The 26,074-nt window shown below is 31.4% G+C and overlaps 1 non-coding gene across 1 annotated transcript; it reads left to right on the forward strand.

Moving 5' to 3' along the window:
* Positions 1-21,005: 21,005 nt before the first annotated feature.
* LOC107955499 (uncharacterized) lies at positions 21,006-24,804 on the forward strand. The gene is made up of 11 exons (XR_005916409.1): positions 21,006-21,344; positions 21,395-21,422; positions 21,570-21,869; positions 22,321-22,404; positions 22,485-22,928; positions 22,991-23,126; positions 23,201-23,363; positions 23,444-23,572; positions 23,653-23,847; positions 24,283-24,405; positions 24,491-24,804. It is a non-coding gene; the product is annotated as an uncharacterized protein (transcript).
* The last annotated feature ends 1,270 nt before the right edge of the window (positions 24,805-26,074 follow it).

Below are 26,074 nucleotides of genomic sequence, written 5' to 3' on the forward strand. Positions count from 1 at the left end.
GGGGGTTGAAGCCTCTGCCAACCCCTTTAGCTTCGTCACTGCATCGTATGAGTATGCACACTAGTAATACAATATAGCTTATGGCCCATTCTTCATCACCTTTGGGGGCTTTAAAAGCGTTTTTCCACCACAGAAACAATGAAGAATACCTGACTTTTTGAGTCAAAACTGCGGTAAAAAAGTGATTTCCCACCCAAACACAGAAAATGCTTAAAATACCATTATTTATAATAATTATTTAAAAATTAAATTAATTTATATTTAATGTAATAATATATTTAAATATTTCATGTATCATTATATTAATCTATTTAAATATAATTTATTATTATATTTAAATTTAAAAAATATTTTATGTATCATTACTTTTATAAATAATTAATTAAAATGTATTTAAAATTTATACTTCATATACCATTATATTAAATTATTTAAATTATTTGAAGAGATTTTTTTTAAAATTTTTGAAATTATAATTTTTTGTGATTTTTTTTATAATTTATAAGTTATTTGTTGACATAACATACAAGACAAAATAATATCTAGCCGGCAATGAAAATTTGAGGATCAATTTACTTCAAATAAAAGAGTAAAGACTAAATTGAAATAAAAGCGTAAAATTCAAAGGCTAGATTTATTATTATTTGCATATAAAAATCCAAAATAAAAATTTAATATCCTAATCTTAATAGAGAAACTATTTAACTCTTTCGTCTATTATACAAAAACCAATCTCCCTACTTATATTAATTAGAGTGACTCCTAGTTAGATAAATATTAGGAATTTATATTTATTTTAATCACTTTTATGTAAAATGCCCTAACCACCCACTTTAAGCCTTTGATAAGATGTATTCTTTTGTTAAATTGCTTAGTTAAGGGTTGAAACGACCCGGACTCCTTAAAATAGAAATTTTTTTTATTCACGCTCTTTAAAATTTTTAAAAATTTAAATTATTAAAAGTAAAATTTTACTTTAATCTCCTAAAAATGATAAAAATTTAATTTAATTCTTTAAAAATTATAAAGATATAGACTATTAAAATGGTAAAATTGTATTTTTACTATTGTAAAAATTACAATTTAATTTCAACCCCTAAATTTTTTTTTGGGTAAATTATACTATTGTTGATCTAATCATGCTTAAGTTTCTTTTCCAATTACCCAATTTTTAAAATTATTAAAATGGTGAACCAATTAATCTGGGGTTTTTTATTTATTTATTTTGTCTATTTCTATTAAGTGCTATTAAGTGTTTGATGGAAAGGTGAGGTGATAGATCAAAAATTGAATTTAGCCTTCAACTTTTATTTATTTTGTCAATTTAATCATAATTTTAAAAAATCAACCATTGATATTACATATTATCTCAATTTAGTCCTAATTCTAAAAATTCAAAAAAATAAAAATAAAAATAAAAACAAAAACACATAAATATTTTCAACAAATATAATAAATTTAAAAAGTGAGAATATTTGATGCATTGTCGATACATAAAGTCTCATGCATCATCGATGAATAATAACATGACACATCATCATTAAATAAAACAAAAAATAGTGGAGGGCTTATAAATAAATACCAAAACCCGAGACCCTAGATCCTAATTTAGAAAGATATTGATATTTATTTAAAATAGTTTTGATTAATGTTTAATTATGTTTGAATAAAATTATTAGTATTTAAACACAAGAGTTAGTTGAGATGGCAATGGTCTCTTCTAATTTAATCAATGGTTAGGGGTTTGATCTTCACCTTAAGTTTAGAGCAACTTTAAAACTCGTTGTCAGTGTTTACCCCGTTAATGTTCCTAAAGAACGCAGAGGATTAGCTCCAGTAGATACCTCAGGAAATAAAAGAATTTATTAGTATTTATTTACAAGTCCTCCATTGTTTTTGTTTAATTTAATAATGATGTGTTATGTTATTAATCATTAATGATGCATGAGACTAATGTACTGATGATACATCAAATATTATTTCATTAAAAATATATAAAATTAAGAAATATTTTACTTTGTAATAATAAGTAAATCTAATAAAAAATACACATCCCAAATAAAAAATTACTCAAACTTTAGACTAAAACCATATCCCAAATAAGTCTATTGCCATTGATCCTGCACCTCCTCCCCTAATGGCCTCCATATACGAACGTAGATGGAGAGGGAATAACCGGATGAGAGGAGGTGAGAAGTAGATCTGTCCATGGGTCGGGCGGCCCGGCCCGGCTCGACGGCTCGCCCGAAATATGGGAGGGTTCGGGTAAAAATATAGGCCCAAAATATGGGCTTGGGCAAAAAATGAGGCTCGTTTAAAAAATGGGCCGGGCCTCGGGCACCACTTTTTTGGCCCGGACCCGGCCCGACCCGAATATAATAAATATATATTTTTTATTTTTATTTTTTAATTTTAAAATACTTTTAAAATATTTTTTTATTTTTTTATTTTAAAAATATTTTTTTTAATGTTTATTAAAAAATGGGCCGGGTCGGGCCGGGCTCGGGCTTATGATATTTTTCTCGGGCCAGGTCTGGGTAAAATTTCAGGCCCATATTTCGGGCCGAGCCGGGCTCGGGCCTAGGAGGTGGGCTGAAAAATTTTTCCGGGCCCGGCTCGGCCCGGCTCATGGACAGGTCTAGTGAGAAGCCATGCCTGCACATAAAAAAGTATACTAGTATAAAGCTTGAGCAATTTTTTATTTGATATATGTATTTTTTATTATTTGATCAACTTATTATTTTATATAAAATACAATGTAATTTTTTATTTTTATATATTTTTAAAATATCTATGTATTTTTATATGTCTTTGAATTTTTTAGAATTTAACCCAATTGAGATAATATGTAATGTTAAAGGTTGATTTTTTTTTAGTATGACTAAATTGATATAATATGTAAAAATTAAAGGTCAAATTTATTATCATATCAAATTTTAAACTGTCATCTCGCCTTTCTGTCAAAAACTTAATGGCAGAAAAGGACCAAAAAAAAAGCCCAATTTATTGGGCGACTATTGTAAAAGTGCTAAAAGTTGATTAAAAAAAAACTAAACTTAAGCATGGTTAGGTGATTTATAATGTAATTTTTACTTTGAACCATAAAGGCTATAATATTTATATAAATTTGATATTATTGCAAATAAAATAAAAATATTAATAAATAATAAACACCCGTTATAAGTAGTGAATGACAAACTCCATCAACACAACAATGGCTTTAGCCTTAGCATAAATAGAACATTATAGCACATTGACAATTGGCTCTGTTCCAACTCAAACACAAGATATTTGGAGTGATTGCAAGCACTTAATATAATAAGAAAATTAGCCCTGAATGGTCTAAAGCGGTGGGCATAAATTGGAAAAAGAATCAAGCATCCACCAAACTAGAAAGGACGGTGACAAAACTAGCCTTAAAATCACTCGCAAAAGCAAGACAAAAAATCGTATTACAATAGTAGACAAAAATTTCTAAAAGTGAGACTTATTAAACAATGAAAAAATAAAAAATAAAACATACAAAACTTAAGGCAATGAAGAGCCACCCACTTTCTAAAAAAAATTGCTAGTGGTCGGTGGTCTTTCAGCAATAATAAACATCGTCATTTGTCTATCACAATTTGTGAAAATAATAATGATACTCATAAAATAAATCTGCAAACTAAAAAGAGAGAAGGCACATGGAGTGAATGAGAAAAAAAAGAAAGAGAAGATTAATGGGCAAGAGAAAAAAAAGTAGGCAATAACTAACCCGAAAACTAATACCGTCGACAAAACAAAAAGATAAAAAAAACTAACGACTTTTACAGGTTTTTTACTAAAATAATATAAATTAAAAAAAATACTTATTTGGTATCTTTCAAAAATTATGTACCAAAATGGTACATTTAGGATGGTAGAGGGTGGTGCATAGGCGACACCACCCTAGTTCTGACAAAAAAAACTGTTAAAATAAATAAAACTATTAAAATAAACTGATGGGACAGCACACACTGGTCACGCTTAGGGAAGAGGCGGCACCAGTCACGCCTTTTTCATAGGCGGCACGGTCACGCCTTCCCCATAGGCAGTACCGGTCACGCCATCCCCAAAGGCGGCACCGGTTATGCCTTCCCCATAGGCGGCACCCACTCCCCCACCCCATCCGACTCTATTTGAAGGCATCAGTAAAAAAAATAACAGAAGAAGAGAGGGAGAATAGAAGAAAGAAAGAAAAGAAAAGAGAAAGAAATAAAGAAAATAGAAGAAAGAAAATGTATTATTATTTTTGTTATTATTTTCAAAATAGAATAGATTATGATAAGAACAAATTATTTTGTTAGTATTATATAGTTTGTTTAGTGTTATTTTTATGTTTTGTTTTAAAGTTATTTTGTTTATTGTGATTTGTTAGTAAGTTTTGTATTTAGATTAATTATGTGTTTATTGTGAATGTTATGTTTTAAATTTTTTAAATATATTTGAAAGTTTTTATGTTAGTAACTATTATAAAGTAATTGTTAGTTAGTGATAACAATAGAAAAAATAGAAATTGTTTTGAGAATTTTTGTTTATTTTTTAACAGATTGAGTATTGGAGATGGATAATTAGTTTTCCGTATGCGTTTATTTCGATAGAATCATCTTGACAACAACCATTGGATGTATATTTGAATGTTAGCAGCAAATAGCAATGAGATTGAATAGAAATGTCTCGTTCGATGATATGAAGGAAATGATTAGCGCAAAAATTGTTAGACGTTGTGGGAGAAGGATCTCAAAACTTTTCTACAAGTTTCCAGTTTCGACAAATCCCATCAAATTCACCGAAATAGAACTTATAGACGATGAAAATGTGAAGACAATGATCGCTCTTTATTGTAGGAATCGGAGTGACCAAAATGTACTGATTCTGTTATTTGCTGAGTTAGCTGGTGTGGAGACAACTGAAGATTTCACTGCATTTGGTGAAGAACATGAAGCTGAAGAATCGTACATGGTGGCTCCAATATCGTATGTTGATAGTGAATCGACTATACGCAGGATCGATATCTATCTTAATGTTGCACCCGATATTAATGTGGTTGGTGATGATAGATACGATAGTAGTGATCCTTGTGATCAAGAGGTCGATAGTGATAGTGATCCCGATATGGACGAGGTCCCCGATGATATTGAAGACGAATGCGTGAATGATGATGGAAACATTAACGCGTCTTCAGTGGGGAACCAAAATTGACGTATTGTGATACACAATAATTCTAGGCCACACGTGTTGCTCATAGACCCCGATGCGGTGCACATAGTCGAGTTTTTGGAGTACCCTGAAATACTACCTAGTCACTGGCTGGCCGTAGATTCTGATCCTGAGGAGTTGTTCATAGGCCAGAGATTCGAAAGTAAGGAAGAGTGCGTATTTTCTATTAAGCGGTATAGCATGAATATATCAGTGGACTACAAAGTCGTAGTGTCTAAACCGACATTATATATTGGGGAGTATTAGAACTCGGCGGAAGGCTACAATTAGCGGGTACGAGCTACATTTATTCAAATTTCGCAGATGTAGGAGATACGAAAATTTGTTGGGCCTCACACATGTACATCAACACGTATGACAGAAGATCATCAAAAACTTGATTCCAAAACTATATGTACGTGTATCATGTCAATGGTGCAGGACATGCCGACCAATAAAGTTTCAGTACTGATTGTCGAAATACAGGTACAATTCCAGTATCGAGTATTATATCGAAAGGCGTGGATAGCTAAATAGATGGTAATAGAGCAATTGTACGGGATTTCGATGCGTCGTATAATGAGATACAGAGATGGATAGCCACTATGCGGGAGTACGTACCGGGGACTGTCATTGAGTTACAAACACAACCTTATTATGACCCGGATGACCAACTACAACCGGGAAAAAGAGTTTTTCATCGGATGTTCTGGATGTTTGATCCTTGTGTGCGCGTATTTCCCCACTGCAAGCCATTTGTGCAAGTAGATGAGACCTGAATATACGAAAAATATACACAGATCCTACTTCTTGCGATTGCTCAAGATAGCAACAAGAACATGCTCTCGATAGCATTTGCTATCGTAGATAAGGAGAACATGGAATCGTGAGAATTCTTCATTGCATCAATAATATTTGCATCATCTTCTATAGAGGGAAAGAATTAATTATCGCCATTAGGCGTTGCGATGTGCCATGGAGATCCGTTTACTGCATCCGGCACATCGCGACTAACTTTCATCGAGATTACAAGAATGCAGACTGGTGGAGACAAGTTGTGAGAATGGGTAAAGGATAACCTTATCTTTTCAATATAAGCTATAATGTTTTATAGTAATACTGTAACTTATCTTTTCTTAATACATATACAGCGCATGAGCTAGAGCCACACATTTTCTGCCAAAGAATAACTCGACTTGAGAATGACATGGCTGGTCAAACGAACACATCTTTCCGATAGTGGTTGGGTACCATAGAGCCGTGACAATGGGCTCAAAGTGTAACACCCCTAACCCGTATCCGTCACCAGATTAGGGTTACGAGGCATTACCGAACAAGACACAGTTCAGCACAATCATTTATCTCTTTTCATACACCAAAGAATAACTATACATTTATAACATTATCAAACTTGAATATCCTCAATTTACTTATTTTAAATTCAAATATATAAAATGATAATTACAATTCAAATCAATCATACCTTACTAAGCATGTATCACAAATAAACACATTTCAAAATTCAAACTAATTCAATTTAAACATACATCAAAGCTCAATCAAACATATTCTATAATTAACAAATTCGAACCAAACTTGTATACATCAGAGTCATGTTAAATTATATAATACTTTCAATATTCGATTTCCCTAAATCCATCGTATTAATTACATTTTCATAATTAAATCATATTCAAGCATATATCTTCACTTTTCATATATAGAAAATATGTCCGTACATAATTTCACTATTTAAATATCAAACATTGCATTTCATAACTTCTGTATATGTACATAATGAAACCAATATGTATACAACTTAATGTCCAATCACATTTACAACATTAGTAACATTATATTATGGTCGTACATACCTTTGATGTCATTATATTATACACATATGACCATTTCAATGAAATCATTCAATCATAAACTATATACGCTCAATACAAATCAACTTATCATTTAATCGACTAATCCAATAAATTTATAAAAGCTAAAATCAAACTTGTATTGCTCACTTAACTATCATTACCCGGATTTGTATGTATCTTATTCATAAATTTTAAATCTACCTTGAAATCATTTATATATATCATTTAAAAGACCAAAAACATGCATATTTATCTATTACAAGTTTGCGCATATGAATACACCATTTTAGCCATATCAAAAAAAAATCCATACAATTCATATCATTTTACAAAAATAAAATCGAATATTAAGTCCACTTGCATGAGCAAATCGTACCTTTATTAAATACTCCACATTCCTAATTTATTTCATAACAAATTGACATCCATAAATAACCTCATAATTTGTACAAGATTTAGTCATTAAATCATAAGTCAAAATATGTCATTTCCGGGTTCACTTAATTACTAAATTACATAACAATACCTTAACAAAGCATACCAAACAAGATTCACATATATTTACTTATAAATAAACCATAGCCGAAACACTAAGACTAAAACCAAACATATCACACATATCATATATATATATATATAACACATAACCAAGATTAATTAAGCTTGAATATCATTTACCTTATTACCGAAGCACATGACTAAAACACCATAATATATATATACACCATGGCCAATTCAGAGATTAACATATTATACCAAACTCGCTTCACTTATATGCTTTAACTAAGCTCACCTATGCCGAATTATTTACCACCTTCTTAACAAAACATATCAAACATAATTCACATAAATAAATATGCCATAGCTGAAATACCAAAATCAACATATCTATCACTTGATCAAAAGTATAAAAACCATGCTTAACAAAATAAATGAGCCATTTTTGCATGGCTCATATTTACATACCCAAAAAATCAAACATATTAACTAGACTATACATGCCATAAGTTTAAATTCAAACTTAGTAAAATACCGAAAATAATTGATAGTGTGATAGACTTCTCTGACGATTCCCGTGCTCTTAACCAACTTCCAAATCTATAAAATTGAAAGTGATTACACACAGTAAGCTATTAAAGCTTAGTAAGCCATAAGTAAATAAACATTTAATCATTTACATAAATTAAGCTTGAAAATTAGTAATAAATCATTATAATTTCACATATAATTCAATTTATCAATTTATATATATCAAAACTTATATAATTTTTAATAACTTCCCTCTTTACCGAATAATCAATTGAACATTAATATATCCAATCATCACTTTCCTCAATGCACATATACATCAAAGGCCGAATACATATATATTCAAATATGCAATCACATAATTCATATTTCACATAACTTCATATCATCAATTCAAGTATACAACTTACCTTATTTTCAAATAGGTAATCAACGATCACATACCTGGTCACTTAACCTGATTTATACATTCGTACACAACTTATCTTTGCCCGTTGAACCATTCAGAATTAAAAAGGATACTCGGATAGTCGAAAGACTCGTACAATGCCAACGTCTCAGACGTGGTCTTACATGTAATCACATATCAATGCCACTGTCCCAAACAGGGTCTTACACGAATCAAATACGATGCCAATGTCCCAGACATGGTCTTACACGTAAACACAAGTCGATGCCAACGTCCCAGACGTGGTCTTACACGATAACACATATTGGAAATCCTATGTCATGACATATGTATCCTATCTATTCCTAAGGTTCGTACGGGCTCTCGGACAACGTATCTCGATCGAATCAAACACGAAATAAAACTTCCTGGCTTATCACACATTCGACCAATACACATATATATCCACAAAATTCAATTCAACAAATAACATATATATATTTGCAAATTCAACAACATTTATATGCTAATAGACTTACCTCGGATGTCGTCGACTGTTAAATCGGCTACTCGACCACTTTTGTATTTCCCCGATCCAAATTCGATTTCTTTAGTTCTTGATCTTGAATTAAGCTTCAAAATGGCTGAATGTTTCAAGCTTTCAAACATTGTTTTTCTTTTCTGCATTCGGTGAAGAAAGATGAACATAAAATGGTGGCTTTTAATGTTTTGTTTTATTATAACATATATTATTATATTATTATTATTTTAACTTTTATTTTATATATATAAATCACATATCATCATTATGCCATCCACTACCTATTACTATTGGCTAAATTACAACATAAGGCCTCAAACTTATACAGACAACAACAATTAGGCACTTTCTTAATTAACCATCAAATTTTCATTTTACGCGATTAAGCCATTTTTTTCAAATTAAGCACACAAACATAAAATTAATTCACGAAACTTTCACATACGTAAATTCACACATAATTAACACAGAAAATAATATTAAAATATTTTTCAGACTCGATTTTGTGGTCCCAAAACCACTGTTCCGATTAGGGTCAAAATCGGGCTGTTACAACTCTCCCCCTCTTAGGGATTTTCGTCCCCGAAAATCTTACCAGTGAATAGGTTTGGATAACGCTCTTCCATTGTATCTTCTGACTCCCAAGTTGCCTCCTCAACTCTGTGTTTTTGCCATAGTACTTTGACTAACGAAATTTTCTTATTTCTCAATTCTTTAACCTCACGAGTCAGAATACAAATCGGTTCCTCTTCATATGTCATATCGGATTGCATCTCAATCTCTGTGGGACTAATCACATGTGAAGGATTAGATAGGTATCTATGGAGCATCGAAACATGGAATACATTGTGAATCTTTTCTAGCTCAGGTGGCAACTACAATCTATAAGAAACCAGCCCGATACGCTCTATAATCTCATACGACCCAATAAATCTCACACTCAATTTCTTTTTATGATCAAATCTAAGCATTTTCTTCCAGTGTGATACCTACAAAAAGACTTTATCTCCAATCTGAAACTCTATATCTTTTCTTTTCAAGTCTGCATACAATTTCTGACGATTCAATGTTGTTTTTTAGACTATCGCGAATCACTTTCACATCATATATTTCAAATTCACACATAGCTTCAAATTTCAAATCTCTTTAATCTCACAACTAAAATTCTGATCTGACTTTCATTGTACATCATCCCTAGCTGAAACTGCTTAACTGTATTAAATTGTTTCCATTTTCTACTCACATTCTCTGATGATTTTAATCCTGTGAATCATTTTCTCACAAAACTCAATCCTGAAATAACGGAGTTCGATAATTGCTTATAATAGCAAACATCTTTCTTAGTTACTTTGCAATTCTAAAACATAGTGCCAAATAAATATTTCAAGAATTTGGTTTGTGTTTCCCGATTTCAATGCAATTTCATACTCATAGATTACTGTAATCTCTCTTAGAATTACCATATAAATTTCAAATCTCAATCCAAAACAATGATAACTGACACCATAGACAGATTTACCAACACAGAAACACATAACTTAACTGTTTTATCAAAAGAAAAAATCTATACTTACAGAGAGATTTCTTCAGATAGTTAACCATATTTAAGATAACTTTATCTTTTTCAATGATAAGACAATCCTGATACAAAATTCATCAACTCTCTATTTCTATAATCAACAAAGTCAGAAATATCACATTTCACACTCATCATCTATATCATATCTCGGACTGTTGTACATCTTGTTATTCCCGTATGAACACCATTGAAATTTTCTTGTAACAGTTGTTATATATTCGTAGAACCTTCCAGTATGCACACTCTATCTCGAAATAACAAATAATCATCAATACCACATCTAAGGTTCTAAGCCGGAATTCAATTTATGTTGAACTCCTTTTTAACTTATAATTCGCTGACACATTTCTAAATTTCACAACTTCATTGTATAAACATTTATTTAGCCTCTAATTCATCTATCAACAGTTCATTACGTGATAAGATCAATCACGTATTCATCGCCCAATCAAAATATCCGAAACTTTAATCATTTTCCTCGGATAAGAATCACTTACAGACTTAAAAGTTTTTCGACGATTGAAACTAACCTTGCTTTGCCAAGTTCAAATCTTTATCTGACATTAAACATTTTAAACTCTTATAATCATCAAATATTTCACATAACTCTTTTTATGCAGCTTTAACTGTATAAAATTATAAGATATCTCTATACACTCTTGTATTGAAATACATTTCGAACCATTCATTAACATGAGGACGAAAATCATAATCTCTTTATTAAACTCAAACTGAACCAGAACTGATATTTCGATCGACATTGTCTTCGGGCAAAAGAAAACTTCAACAATCAAACTAACTTTAATTTATCACAACATTTCCCAGATAGGATCATTCCGATAGATATAATTCGGTATCAAGTCTTCAAGAATACAAGTTCTTCTTCCAGATTATCCCTCAATTCACACATGCTCATTCAAAATTTATTTCCATACATATGAATAGATTTAGACACATATAACTCAATTATCTTTTCAAACAAATAATTCAAATTCGACTAAACCACTAAATCAGTCTTTTCGAATGAATCTTTTCTTCTCATTGATAAGGATAACCCAGACATATTATTTCATAGATTTAATATTATTCTTCTATCATTTTCACTTTTATCAATGCTAAACCTTTATGAAAACTAGAAAAGAGTTTATAATGAAGCTATCTCATATATTATTCATCGAAACTTTGAATTATACAGAAATTACCTTAACCAAATAGAAATCATTGTGCCTTAATAAGAACAATGTCTCAACCCCATAAATAGATATTATCCCAACTGTTAATGAAGCATTTGGACACAGAGAAAAATCAAATATGATTTAAATAGCAACCATTGCAGAAACAAAACTTCTATAACTCTGGGGATGGTACCACTGTACTATCACATTTCAAGTCAGAAATTAAAATCATAATAAACATAATCCTCTTTGCCAAATAGTGATCTCTTGCAGATAATCACGTGGAATCATAAGAAAACCAGAATAGTGAAATTTCAGCATATGGAGTCACATAAGATATCTAAGAAAAAAAAATTACAACCTATATAGAATGATATAAAATTCCAATGATATCCTAGAAAATGTCCAGAAAGAACGATGTCATTCTTAAATACTGAAATCCACAGTAACAAAAGCAATATAATCTTCGCATATATTCAACAGAACAATAACCAGTAGAAATAGAATATTGATCTCATTCAGATTTTACCATCGACTTTCGTATCCACACAATGAAACAAATTATCAGTGAAAGAGATAACAATGTCGAACATAACCCAAACAAATCAACCATGCTATCATCTATCAGTACATTTAGTTAGCGTTCTCACACGATAAGAATTTTCTTTTTTTTTTGAATTGAAAAAATCACATATACTTCTGAAGATAAATGTACACACAGAATACCCAAAAAGAATCATAGTAATTGCCCGACTATAACCATTGTACTCAACTATCAACACAATTCAATCATTATTCCACTGTCTAATTTTTCATCAGAAATTTTTCACATTATCCCATCTCTAAAAGAAATCAATTCAGGAAAAACTTCCAATTAATACTAATAACATACCTGAATACGCCATTTAGTCGAAATTAACTTCTTATTTACCACTGATGCTACATAATCTGAATAGTCTTCAGAACTATCCAATATCTCTTTTCTGACCACATTACTAATCTTTCAAACACGGACTTCTATAACTCCACACTTGTGAGCTTATTCAATCAAAATCTTACAGATTTCATTATAACCTTTCACTAATAAGGGGGTGAGGATAGTAAAGCCTCAAATTTAACTTACACATACATTCACATAACATATATTATCACAAATAACCAATTCATTTTTAAAATTCACATTCTGAAAACATTTAATAAACTTTTACTTTTAATCACTTTTTTTTAACACTTTGTTCATATGTCAACTCAAATCACTAATTCACAATTAGAGCATTTCAGATACAATCATAACTCAAATATCATATCTCATATGCTCATATAATTACAACATTTATCAATAACAATTTGTCATACAATTTGATCATTACCTTTATGAGTCTTACCTCATCACCAACACATTTCTACTCAAATATTTCAGTATTTACTTCTGTACTATCAGAATTAGCTCAGTTGGAAAATTTATCTATCTCATCAAAACAAAATTTCGTCAGAGTTGGAAGATATCACACTATCGCAGATTAAATATGGCATGTATAGCTAGACTCACATACGCTATGGTAGTCCTAGAACCGACTAAACCATAGCTCTGATACCAAATAAAATGTAACACCCCTAACCCGTATCCGTAACCAGATTAGGGTTACGAGGCATTACCGAACAAGACACAGTTCAGCACAATCATTTATCTCTTTTCATACACCAAAGAATAACTATACATTTATAACATTATCAAACTTGAATATCCTCAATTTACTTATTTTAAATTCAAATATATAAAATGATAATTACAATTCAAATCAATCATACCTTACTAAGCATGTATCACAAATAAACACATTTCAAAATTCAAACTAATTCAATTTAAACATACATCAAAGCTCAATCAAACATATTCTATAATTAACAAATTCGAACCAAACTTGTATACATCAGAGTCATGTTAAATTATATAATACTTTCAATATTCGATTTCCCTAAATCCATCGTATTAATTACATTTTCATAATTAAATCATATTCAAGCATATATCTTCACTTTTCATATATAGAAAATATGTCCGTACATAATTTCACTATTTAAATATCAAACATTGCATTTCATAACTTCTGTATATGTACATAATGAAACCAATATGTATACAACTTAATGTCCAATCACATTTACAACATTAGTAACATTATATTATGGTCGTACATACCTTTGATGTCATTATATTATACACATATGACCATTTCAATGAAATCATTCAATCATAAACTATATACGCTCAATACAAATCAACTTATCATTTAATCGACTAATCCAATAAATTTATAAAAGCTAAAATCAAACTTGTATTGCTCACTTAACTATCATTACCCGGATTTGTATGTATCTTATTCATAAATTTTAAATCTACCTTGAAATCATTTATATATATCATTTAAAAGACCAAAAACATGCATATTTATCTATTACAAGTTTGCCCATATGAATACACCATTTTAGCCATATAAAAAAAATCCATACAATTCATATCATTTTACAAAAATAAAATCGAATATTAAGTCCACTTGTATGAGCAAATCGTACCTTTATTAAATACTCCACATTCCTAATTTATTTCATAACAAATTGACATCCATAAATAACCTCATAATTTGTACAAGATTTAGTCATTACATCATAAGTCAAAATATGTCATTTTCGGGTTCACTTAATTACTAAATTACATAACAATACCTTAACAAAGCATACCAAACAAGATTCACATATATTTACTTATAAATAAACCATAGCCGAAACACTAAGACTAAAACCAAACATATCACACATATCATATATATATATAACACATAACCAAGATTAATTAAGCTTGAATATCATTTACCTTATTACCGAAGCACATGACTAAAACACCATAATATATATATACACCATGGCCAATTCAGAGATTAACATATTATACCAAACTCGCTTCACTTATATGCTTTAACTAAGCTCACCTATGCCGAATTATTTACCACCTTCTTAACAAAACATATCAAACATAATTCACATAAATAAATATGCCATAGCTGAAATACCAAAATCAACATATCTATCACTTGATCAAAAGTATAAAAACCATGCTTAACAAAATAAATGAGCCATTTTTGCATGGCTCATATTTACATACCCAAAAAATCAAACATATTAACTAGACTATACATGCCATAAGTTTAAATTCAAACTTAGTAAAATACCGAAAATAATTGATAGTGTGATAGACTTCTCTGACGATTCCCGTGCTCTTAACCAACTTCCAAATCTATAAAATTGAAAGTGATTACACACAGTAAGCTATTAAAGCTTAGTAAGCCATAAGCAAATAAACATTTAATCATTTACATAAATTAAGCTTGAAAATTAGTAATAAATCATTATAATTTCACATATAATTCAATTTATCAATTTATATATATCAAAACTTATATAATTTTTAATAACTTCCCTCTTTACCGAATAATCAATTGAACATTAATATATCCAATCATCACTTTCCTCAATGCACATATACATCAAAGGCCGAATACATATATATTCAAATATGCAATCACATAATTCATATTTCACATAACTTCATATCATCAATTCAAGTATACAACTTACCTTATTTTCAAATAGGTAATCAACGATCACATACCTGGTCACTTAACCTGATTTATACATTCGTACACAACTTATCTTTGCCCGTTGAACCATTTAGAATTAAAAAGGATACTCGGATAGTCGAAAGACTCGTACAATGCCAACGTCCCAGACGTGGTCTTAAATGTAATCACATATCAATGCCACTGTCCCAAACAGGGTCTTACACGAATCAAATACGATGCCAATGTCCCAGACATGGTCTTACACGTAAACACAAGTCGATGCCAACGTCCCAGACGTGGTCTTACACGATAACACATATTGGAAATCCTATGTCATGACATATGTATCCTATCTATTCCTAAGGTTTGTACGGGCTCTCGGACAACGTATCTCGATCGAATCAATCACGAAATAAAACTTCCTGGCTTATCACACATTCGGCCAATACACATATATATCCACAAAATTCAATTCAACAAATAACATATATATATTTGCAAATTCAACAACATTTATATGCTAATAGACTTACCTCGGATGTCGTCGACTATTAAATCGGCTACTCGACCACTTTTGTATTTCCCCGATCCAAATTCGATTTCTTTAGTTCTTGATCTTGAATTAAGCTTCAAAATGGCTGAATGTTTCAAGCTTTCAAACCTTGTTTTTCTTTTCTGCATTCGGTGAAGAAAGATGAACATAAAATGGTGGCTTTTAATGTTTTGTTTTATTATAACATATATTATTATATTATTATTATTTTAACTTTTATTTTATATATATAAATCACATATCATCATTATGCCATCCACTACCTATTACTATTGGCTAAATTACAACATAAGGCCTCAAACTTATATAGACAACAACAATTAGGCACTTTCTTAATTAACCATCAAATTTTTATTTTACGCGATTAAGCCATTTTTTTCAAATTAAGCACACAAACATAAAATTAATTCACGAAACTTTCACATACGTAAATTCACACATAATTAACACAGAAAATAATATTAAAATATTTTTCAGACTCGATTTTGTGGTCCCAAAACCACTGTTCCGATTAGGGTCAAAATCGGGCTGTTACACAAAGTTTTGACGAGGGCTTTCATTATGGTCAAATGACCACAAACTTGGTGGAGGGGATCAACGTTGTGTTGTTGAAAACACGACATATTCTGATTTCATATATCTTCTCGGTTACATTTTATAGGTTGGCTACCTTGATGCCAAGAATGAGTCAGTAACAAGTCAACTAGATTGAGGCGGGACACATGTTTGTCGAAGATGATAGGGATGCAATGGTTGCAAACCGTTGGATGACGAGGTCGATAAATGTAGAAGTATATTCACGACGTCTTGAAATGCTTCGAGTTACGGAGACCATCGGTCATCGACTCAGTATACCACCTAGGTTCTATGGAGTTGATCTCCAAAAAAACTGTACGATTGCAGGAGGTTCCAAACACTTCATTATCCATGTGCGCATGTCATGGCAGTGTATGCAAAAGTCGCTCAATGTTGAACAATTTTTTGATGATGTGTACATCCTCGAGCGCACGTTGCGTGTCTGGGAGAATGAGTTCCCCGTCCTGCCTGACCTGTCTATATGAGAAGTGCCTCCGATGACTTTCAAGCTTGTCACAGACAAAATGTTGCATAGGAATCCAAAAGGTCATCCGCAATCATGCAGAATCCATAATGAAATGGACATTAGGGAGAAATCTGACGGTAAGCATTGTGGATTATACAGATTAGCTGGTCATAATCGGAGTAAATGCCTGCAGTGAAACTACCATATTGGACAATCGTCATGATCGGGTAAGAATTGAGCTTATGTAATCCAATGTACCTAATTTATATTAAAAAGTTTGTTCCAATTTTTAATATTGTAATGTATTTAATTTATATTACAAAATTTATATTACAAAGTTGGTTCCAAGTTTTAATGTTGTAATGTTGCAATTAATCTAATTTATTACCACAAAATTTGTTCCAAGTTTTAATGTTGCAATTAGTCTAATTAAATAAATACAAAGATTGTCTTTTTCTTGATTTATATTTTATTAGAATAAAAAAGTACAAACTTCGTAATATTTAAATTACAAGAAACCCCTAAAATTGATGGTTTGATGGTGTGGTCCTAGGGTTTATTTCTGCGAGGGTCGACTTTCACATTGTGGGTGATCGTAGCGATCAACATCCTTTTCAACTGCAGATAGGGGTGTGCGAAACATGGAAGAAAAATCATATGCCCCGAACGCCATCGATGAACTTGAGTCGAAAGGAGTGCTGTACTGCGGTGGATATAACCCAGGAGAAGTTGAATAATGCGGTGGATATGGGCCGGAAAGAGTGCTGTATTACGATGGTACTGGACTAAAGATATCAAACCCGGAATAATATCCGTGTCATGATGAGCCCGGGACATAGTCATTAACCCGTAACTCCAGCTGATAAGAACTATCAGAGTAATGTGTATGCAACTGCTCGGGCTCGGGCTCTGGCTCGACTTTTGTATATGGCATTGGCTCGTACGCCCCAAGTTGATTTATGTACGGAGGGACTATAGTCGACTGCCCACCAAGTAAATATGGTTTTCCATTACTAGAGTACCATTGTATGTACTCTAATGATAGTTGCAAATCGGAAGAAATATCCATCTGAGATCTCTGCACCATTCGATTATCCCACACTACAATATATTTCTGGTGCACAACCCCTAATTATTTCCATGTTTTCCTCTCTTGTTAATCCCGTGAATTTTCCCCAACTGTATTGGCGGAGTCGGATATACTGAATGCAACCAAATTACTGGAGTACTCGATCCCCATGGTGCCACTCTACTGTCTGAAAATTGATAATTGGTGCGTTAATGTACCACATGTGAGAATGAATGTGGGCGACGAGGGTATAACAGCCGCAATTTTTGGTCTCTAATACGACATTTAGATAAATTGCACGATTAATAAAATGGTTAAAATTTAACACGGTTCGAGTAAGATATACAAAGTAATTACATGTCACGAATATTGAAATAGCTTACCCTTTCCCTAGCATGTTCTTCAATCATCAGACGATATATCGGGACAATGTATGACCTCCTGATGCCCGGATAAAAGCTCCATCTATGAAAAGAAATTACATGTTAGAATAGTATCGTTAGTATAGTATCATTAGAAAAAAAAAGTCAATTAATTGCTATAACAAGTTAAATTTTATCACATGTTCACTAGTGGAAATACGTATGCTTGATGCCTAACCGATGCTAAGAATGACAACCGATAAAGAGTCCATGGCTGCAGCAATATAATGCATCTGCCTATGTTTACAGCATCAGGTTGTGTCGTCCGATAAAGCTCACGATACAACGTAGCCAGAATTGCGGTACCCCAACTATACGAGCGAACATTTTGCAAATAAACTAATAGGGGTAAATACATCAAATGAACTCTGTTGTTGTTCCTATTCGGCATCAATACACCCCCTATAATATGTATAATGTACGCTCGAGCTGCGCACATCACCTCATGCTTAGTGGCATTAATTGATAAATGTTCAAAATTGGCTTTCAGCTATGAAAATTTCAAACCCGTAAAATTGGACTCAGCATTGTTGGGCGAGACTCCTAGTAAGCTATAATAAAAGGCAACCGACTCAGCTATCGTACTTAAGCTCGTTACGGCACTCCCGTCGATTGGGAGCCTAAGTTGCAATGCAACATCCTCTAGAGTGACAGTGCATTTCCCACATGGCAAATGAAAAGTGTGGGTCTTCGGGCACCAACGCTCGACCAATGCGGATATTAAATCATATCGCAAATCAAACGTCTAGATCAAAGTTGCTGACCCGAATCCAGCTAACTCAAAGTACGACATCAGTCGTTCATCCGGGGAATATCCTATACCATTCACCCGACCCCTTAATGTGCGGTATCGGCCCTAACACTATTAAGTTATAGAAAATAGTTATAATAACATAATTTATTTCTGTAAATGACGTAGAACTTTTTTAAGGGAACTTGTGATTAATAAATAACAATATATTACCATATTATTAACTGTGTTTGATATGTGACCATCGTTCTTAATCAATGAACCCATTGCGATACCTGCAATTCCAAAACAAATTTCGGTTATTAATTTCAAAGTTTGATACATTTTAAATATTTATCAAAATACCTAAATTTTATATATTGCTTTTAATTACAAAAAAAATACCAAACAGTTTTGTCCACATCATATTTTTTGCTATACTACATTAACAAAATAAATATATATTATAAATTCGAACTCAAACTCCAACTCAATGGTCCCATTCACAAATTCTATCTCAATGGTTTAATTTTTTACCTACATAAAAAACAAAAAAATATTAAAATAATAAAAATAACATGCCAATAAAAAAAACAAAAACACAACATAAACTATCTCAACATAATAAATACAAATATTTTTATTGTTATTTTAAAATGATAATAACTAAAATGTATTAGTTTAAAATATAATTTATATAATAAGATGCCAACTTAATTATTGTCAAAAAAATATTTTTTTTTGCATAAAAGGATTCAAAAGAAATTTCATCTATAATATTTATAAAAAAACATAAAATAAAATTTAAAAACATAAACTTTTATTCTCAATTATAAAATCTTAAAAAATTAGAACATATAAACTATTTCCTAATTTATCTCATAAATTCCAACTCAATGGTCCCATTCACAAATTCCATATCAATGGTCTCATCTTTTACCTATACAAAAAATAAAAAAAATTATATTAAAATAATCAAAATAACATGCCAAATAAATTACATAAAAAATATATCTAATCAACCTAAAACACACATAACAAATAAATTACATAAAAAATAAAACATTCTTTGTACATAACATAAATAGGCTTTTTTAGTTCAATAAATATTTAAAAATAAATTATGAATGGATAAAAATATAAAATAAATACAAACATACCTTAATAGCTATTTTTAACCAAATAATACCTTACAAAAATAAAATTAAAAATTAAATCCGAATTAATTAACAATAGTAACAACAAAAACAAAATAAATTAATATTAATTTATAACAAAAAAATACATTTTTTAAACACCTAATTTTCCTTAAACAATAAACTCTCATTTCCTTTTCTATTTATTTTTTTTCCTTGTCTTTATCTTTCCCTTTCTCTATTCTGTTTCCCTTCTCTTCACGCCTTTCCTTCTCCTTCTTCTTCTCTTCTTTTCTTCTTCTTTCTCTCTTTTGGCTGGCCAAAAAAGGCCATTGGGAGACCTTATAATAGTCCCCAAACAAGTCACGGGCCCTCATGCATGACATGTCTCATCGTGTAGTTCATCAATATATTTTTTTTTATTTTTCATGTCAGAAATAGGGTACTACCACTCTCTACCACTTTGAATGTACCATTTTAATACATAATTTTTGAAATATGTCATTTTAGGTTTTTTTTTTAATTTTATATTATTTTAGAAAAAAACCCCACTTTTACATTTACTCCTTAGAAATAAAGAAATCAAATAATTATAAATTATTATTACCTAAGCATATCCAACGAAATCGGGGTATTCAACCGAACAACAAATGCTCCACCGAAAAAAATGAGGTGGCACCTTCAGACAAGACAGAAAGCTCTAAATCTTTGTTCCAAAAATAGTAAACCACCCACCCAATAAACAAATTTTGCGAGAAGAAAGCTAAATTCTACGAGGAAAAAAATTCCGTTAATTGGTTTTAGCCTTTAAATTCCCTCCTCTCACTTTTACTTCTCTGAAACGCCCACTCCCCCACCAAAGATTTTTTTTTAAAGAATTGCAGCTTTACTGCTCATGATTTACGAATGTACTCCGATATGACTCAATCTTGATGCTTTGACATATTCTTGCTTTTATCTTTTGTTTCCTTCTCTTTTACAAACTCTTAGAAATAGACCCCATTGCTAGAAAAAGGCTGGGGTCTTTTCTAGGGTTTATTTGTTCTAAAGGTATCCTCTTTTTTTATTTCATTTTGATCCATTTTTGTTTACTTTTCTGGGTTTTTCTCTGTTTTTTCTTTGTTATGTTTTCCGTTTTTTCTTATACTATTCATTTCACATTGTTTTAATTAATTTTTTCAAAATTGGTGTTAACAGTGTTTTGCAATAAAGCTGTTTTAATGGGGAGTTGCGTATCAACATCGGATAAAAGAATTACGACACAAAAAAGAAACCGCCCATGGTCAAAGAAACGTCGTGGGAAGCTTTCCGGTTCGGTCTCCGATGGAAGCAAGAAAAGGAAAAGCAATGGTTGTGTAACAGATATAGCTGTTAGCGAATATGTTCGTATGGATTTCGAGAAGGGTGCAACCACTACTTGTAGAAGATCTGAGGTTTCCAACTCTACATTCCATTTAACCCAATTGCAATGGCATCTTAGCCAAATGGATGCCAAAGGTACCCAACTTCTATTTATGTTAAGAGTTTATATGCATGCTATTCGAGTTTGATTTAAAAAAATCGTTCGGCCAATTATTATTGAAAGGACTCAAGCTAACAGGCAAGTTGAATTCACTTACTACGATGCTTGAATTACTATTGAAAATTTTTAAGTTTAATCGAGCCAACTTGAGCACGTTGTAAATGTTCATTTATTTATTTTTAAGTTTATTTGTGTTTGGTTTGTGGTCATCAAGGTTTAAAATTATATATATGCTAATAGAACAATAAATAAATTTTAAATGATTTATTAAATGAATTTGTTCACGAACATAAACAAATTGAAGAAGCTTTGTTAGTGCTCGGTTGATTTATTTAGTTTAATACACGAAAAAAATGAAACTCCTAAGTTGATAAAAATGAAATTTGACTCAAACATCGTATTGAAAAGAAGTATGGTACTTTGCAGTATCTTGCCATGAGGATACTTGGTTTGATTCAGTTAGTATTATGGAATCGGAATCAGATGAGGAATTCATCAGTGTTTTTGGAGGTAACAAGCAGATTTCACCTCTCTATATGTTTGAGTAGCATAGGGAATATATGATTATGAGGTAACCTTTTTATTTTTAGATGGTTTTCCAACAATGGGCACTGCAATTGGGAATATATCAAGCGCTCAAGTACTTCAATACGGAGCTTCATCATGCTTCGTGGAAGGCAAGTGCAAATACGAACAATACCATGAAAGTTACTTGAAAATTGACGGTGGTAGATTGAGCAAAGAAGAAACGAGAGAATCCAACGCTCGGTTTTCAACCATGAGTAGCCATGGTCATGAGCTTTCGCGCTTTGGAAAGGAGGCCGATGACTGGAAGAAGAAGAAGCTATTGGATTGTTCTCATGGAAGCTTTAAAAGTGTGAAAGATGAAAGGCGGTCTGGCTTTTGTAAAATGCTTCCTTCTATCAATTTCAATGAGAAGATTTTGGCAACTAATATGGCTTGCCAATCTCAAAGACGAAAATCTGCCGTTTATCGGCTATCTGTTAAGAGGACTTCATGTGATGCAGAAGAATGTAAGTTCTTTTCATGTTTCAACATACTCATCTGTATCTAATACTCACATCTGCATGTGCAGATTCATCGAAACAATTTTTATATCGTCCAAGAGCAGGATATGCAATTCCATGCAGCAAGGATGAGAAAGCAAATAGAGACTGTTGGTCTCAGATTCCATCTTCAAAATTTCAACTTCGTGGCGAGACCTATTTTAAGTACGATGACTCTTATTTATGTTGCTTGGGTTCTTCATTTTTTCTCACATGCTTTTGATTTATTTGGCATACAGAGATAAAAGGAAGTGTCCTGCATCCGATTTCTCCCCATATACTCCCATAGGTGTTGATTTATTCATATGCCCAAGAAAGATAAATCACATTGCTCAACATGTAGAGCTTCCTTATTTCAAACCAAATGGGAAAATCCCTCCTCTTCTAATTGTAAACATTCAAGTATGTTTTGGAATGGGTTTGACTCCATGTTATCCTGCTTTCTTATATCAATATCGTACTCATTATGTATGCTTTCGCAGTTGCCGACTTATCCCGCTGCAATGTTCCTCGGCGATGGCGACGGTGAAGGAATGAGCCTTGTTCTTTATTTCAAATTTTCCGAGGATTTCGACAATAACATCTCTCCTCAATGTTTGGAAAACATCAAGGTAAACTTTATCAAATTTATGTAATATTTGATTAAGACACGAGGGCATGATCTTCTAAGAAGTTTTTGAATTTGGTTCAGAAATTTATTGATGATGAAGTGGAGAAAGCGAAAGGGTTTACGAAAGATTCCAACGTTCTTTTCAGAGAAAGGTTGAAGATCATGGCCGGGTTGGTTAATCCTGATGATCTCAATTTGAATTCTACGGAAAAGAAGCTGGTCAATGCTTATAATGAAAAACCTGTTCTCTCACGCCCTCAACACAATTTTTTTAAGGTATTTCTCAATTTGACGGTACCACCTTCTTACTCTTCGTCACAATCATACTTGGCATGAAAGGATGCCACTAAATATGACACCCCACACTTGATTTAGTCGTCGGATCCGAAGCAATTTAGACTATTTCATTCATTGCCTAGTCCAACCAAACCATCTAAAATCTAGAATAAGCACAATATCGATATTTAGAGTACATTAATTGGATATATGCTGGTTCAATTAGTGTCCATGAACACTTTCATGAATCTTCAGAAGTGATTAGGGATTTCGTGCTGAAACAATAAGTGAAGTCGCAACATAGAAATAGAGACGTCGCGACATCCCTACATGTATTAAATATATATATATCGGTATATTCGATACTTGCATCTGAATCGTGGCACCTTAAATGAGGTAGGAGGTAGTTGATTGTGTCTATGATTATGATTGTAGGGTTCGAATTACTTCGAGATTGATTTAGACATACATCGCTTCAGTTTCATATCGAGGAAGGGACTTGAATCGTTTCGAGATCGTTTGAAAAATGGAATACTTGATCTCGGTTTAACCATCCAGGTAACAAAACAATAATAATCTGATCGTGTTTTGTAGTCTAAATCCATTGTGATCTAATGATTGTTTGACATATGATGATTAGCAGGCACAAAAACAAGAAGAATTGCCAGAGCAAGTGTTGTGTTGTTTGAGGTTAACAAGATCGACTTCTCCGATAATGGTCAAATCCCCACACTTATGACAATGGATGAATAATTAACATGTCTTTGTATGGAGGATCTAAGATGTTCAATTTTTTAAAAAGCTTAGCCACTGCAACATATTTTAGCAGAGCAAAGAGAAGAAACATCTTTTTACTGTAAATGTACTGATTAAACGTTTTATTTGGGTTGAAATAACATTGTAACACAAAATCCCGTATATTACTATAGATTGCATTTTAGTTCTTCTATTGAAAAATGGACAGATTAGTTTCTGTACTTTTACACATTTATTCAATTTGACCCCTTCATTGGAAGTAAACTAGAAAAGTTTGAGACTGATAAGGCTAACAAATTTTCTAACGGGTCGATATTGTTAATTTTTTTTAATAAAAAAATTATAATTTTAAAATTTTTATTACTTTTTCTAATAAATTTTCTTTATAAATTTTATGATTTTTTAATAATTTTTTAATTTTAAAAGGGTTTAATTGTTTTTTTAAATTTGTTACTAAGGCCATTTTGACCCTTTAACTTTGTTAATTTAAAAAATTTCTAATTTGTTTCCTGTTTCCAATAAAAGAGTAGAGGTCAAATTAAATAATTGTGTAAAGGTTAAGGGCTAAATTTGTTATTATACATTATATATATGCACCAAATTTTAATGGATGGGCTATTTTGCTCACCTATCTAATATACAGTATAGTACAAGAGATTTGGCGATACTTTTATTCATTCTTTACCATTTTTTCCCCTTTTTGTGCATGTTTGTTTTTCATTGGCTTGCAAGTTTAAATTTACCATTAATTAAATGTTAAAGTGCAAAAGTTAGTAGTATATATTTTTATAATAAAATTTAAACTAAAAAAATATCTTTAATTATTAAAGACCATGTCCTACTAGGATATACTACCAATATTAAAGACATGGAAATGAATTTTTCGAATTAAATGAAATTCGAAAATGGAAATATATCATTTGATCATAGTGAATAGTTGAACGTGGATACATTAAATATATTTTTCCATGAAATTTTTTTACGGTAAAGTTGTCATGATTTTAATTTAATTGAAAATATATTGAGAAGTTTATTTTGGGAAATAGAAAAACAAATATTAGGTTGGATCAAATTATAAAGTATTGAGTTAAAAGCCCAAAAAGTCTTAATTTTATATTTATTCAATTTGGTCCCTAATGTAACAAAGTTGACAAATAAGTTAAAATAACTTACAATCTATTCTCTTTGGTTTGCACAACCGAAAAAATATTCTAAGGGTCTACAAGAAGGTAAAAAAAAAAAGAGACTGTATCAAGAATTATGTACAAAAAAATATGGGACTATCTTCTGGTGTCGAGGAAATTGCACTATAGAGATTCAAAAAAGACTGGAATCTAATTCAGATGATAATCTATATGAGATTTCCTAAATTATTAATTGAAGATAAGCCACGAAAACTCGAAGAACTACAGATGAATGTGTAAAAAGAACTTAATTGTATGAACCGAAAACTCAACATTGCTATTACAAG

This window comes from Gossypium hirsutum, chromosome D07 (assembly GCF_007990345.1).
Source record: "Gossypium hirsutum isolate 1008001.06 chromosome D07, Gossypium_hirsutum_v2.1, whole genome shotgun sequence".
NCBI lineage: Eukaryota > Viridiplantae > Streptophyta > Magnoliopsida > Malvales > Malvaceae > Gossypium > Gossypium hirsutum.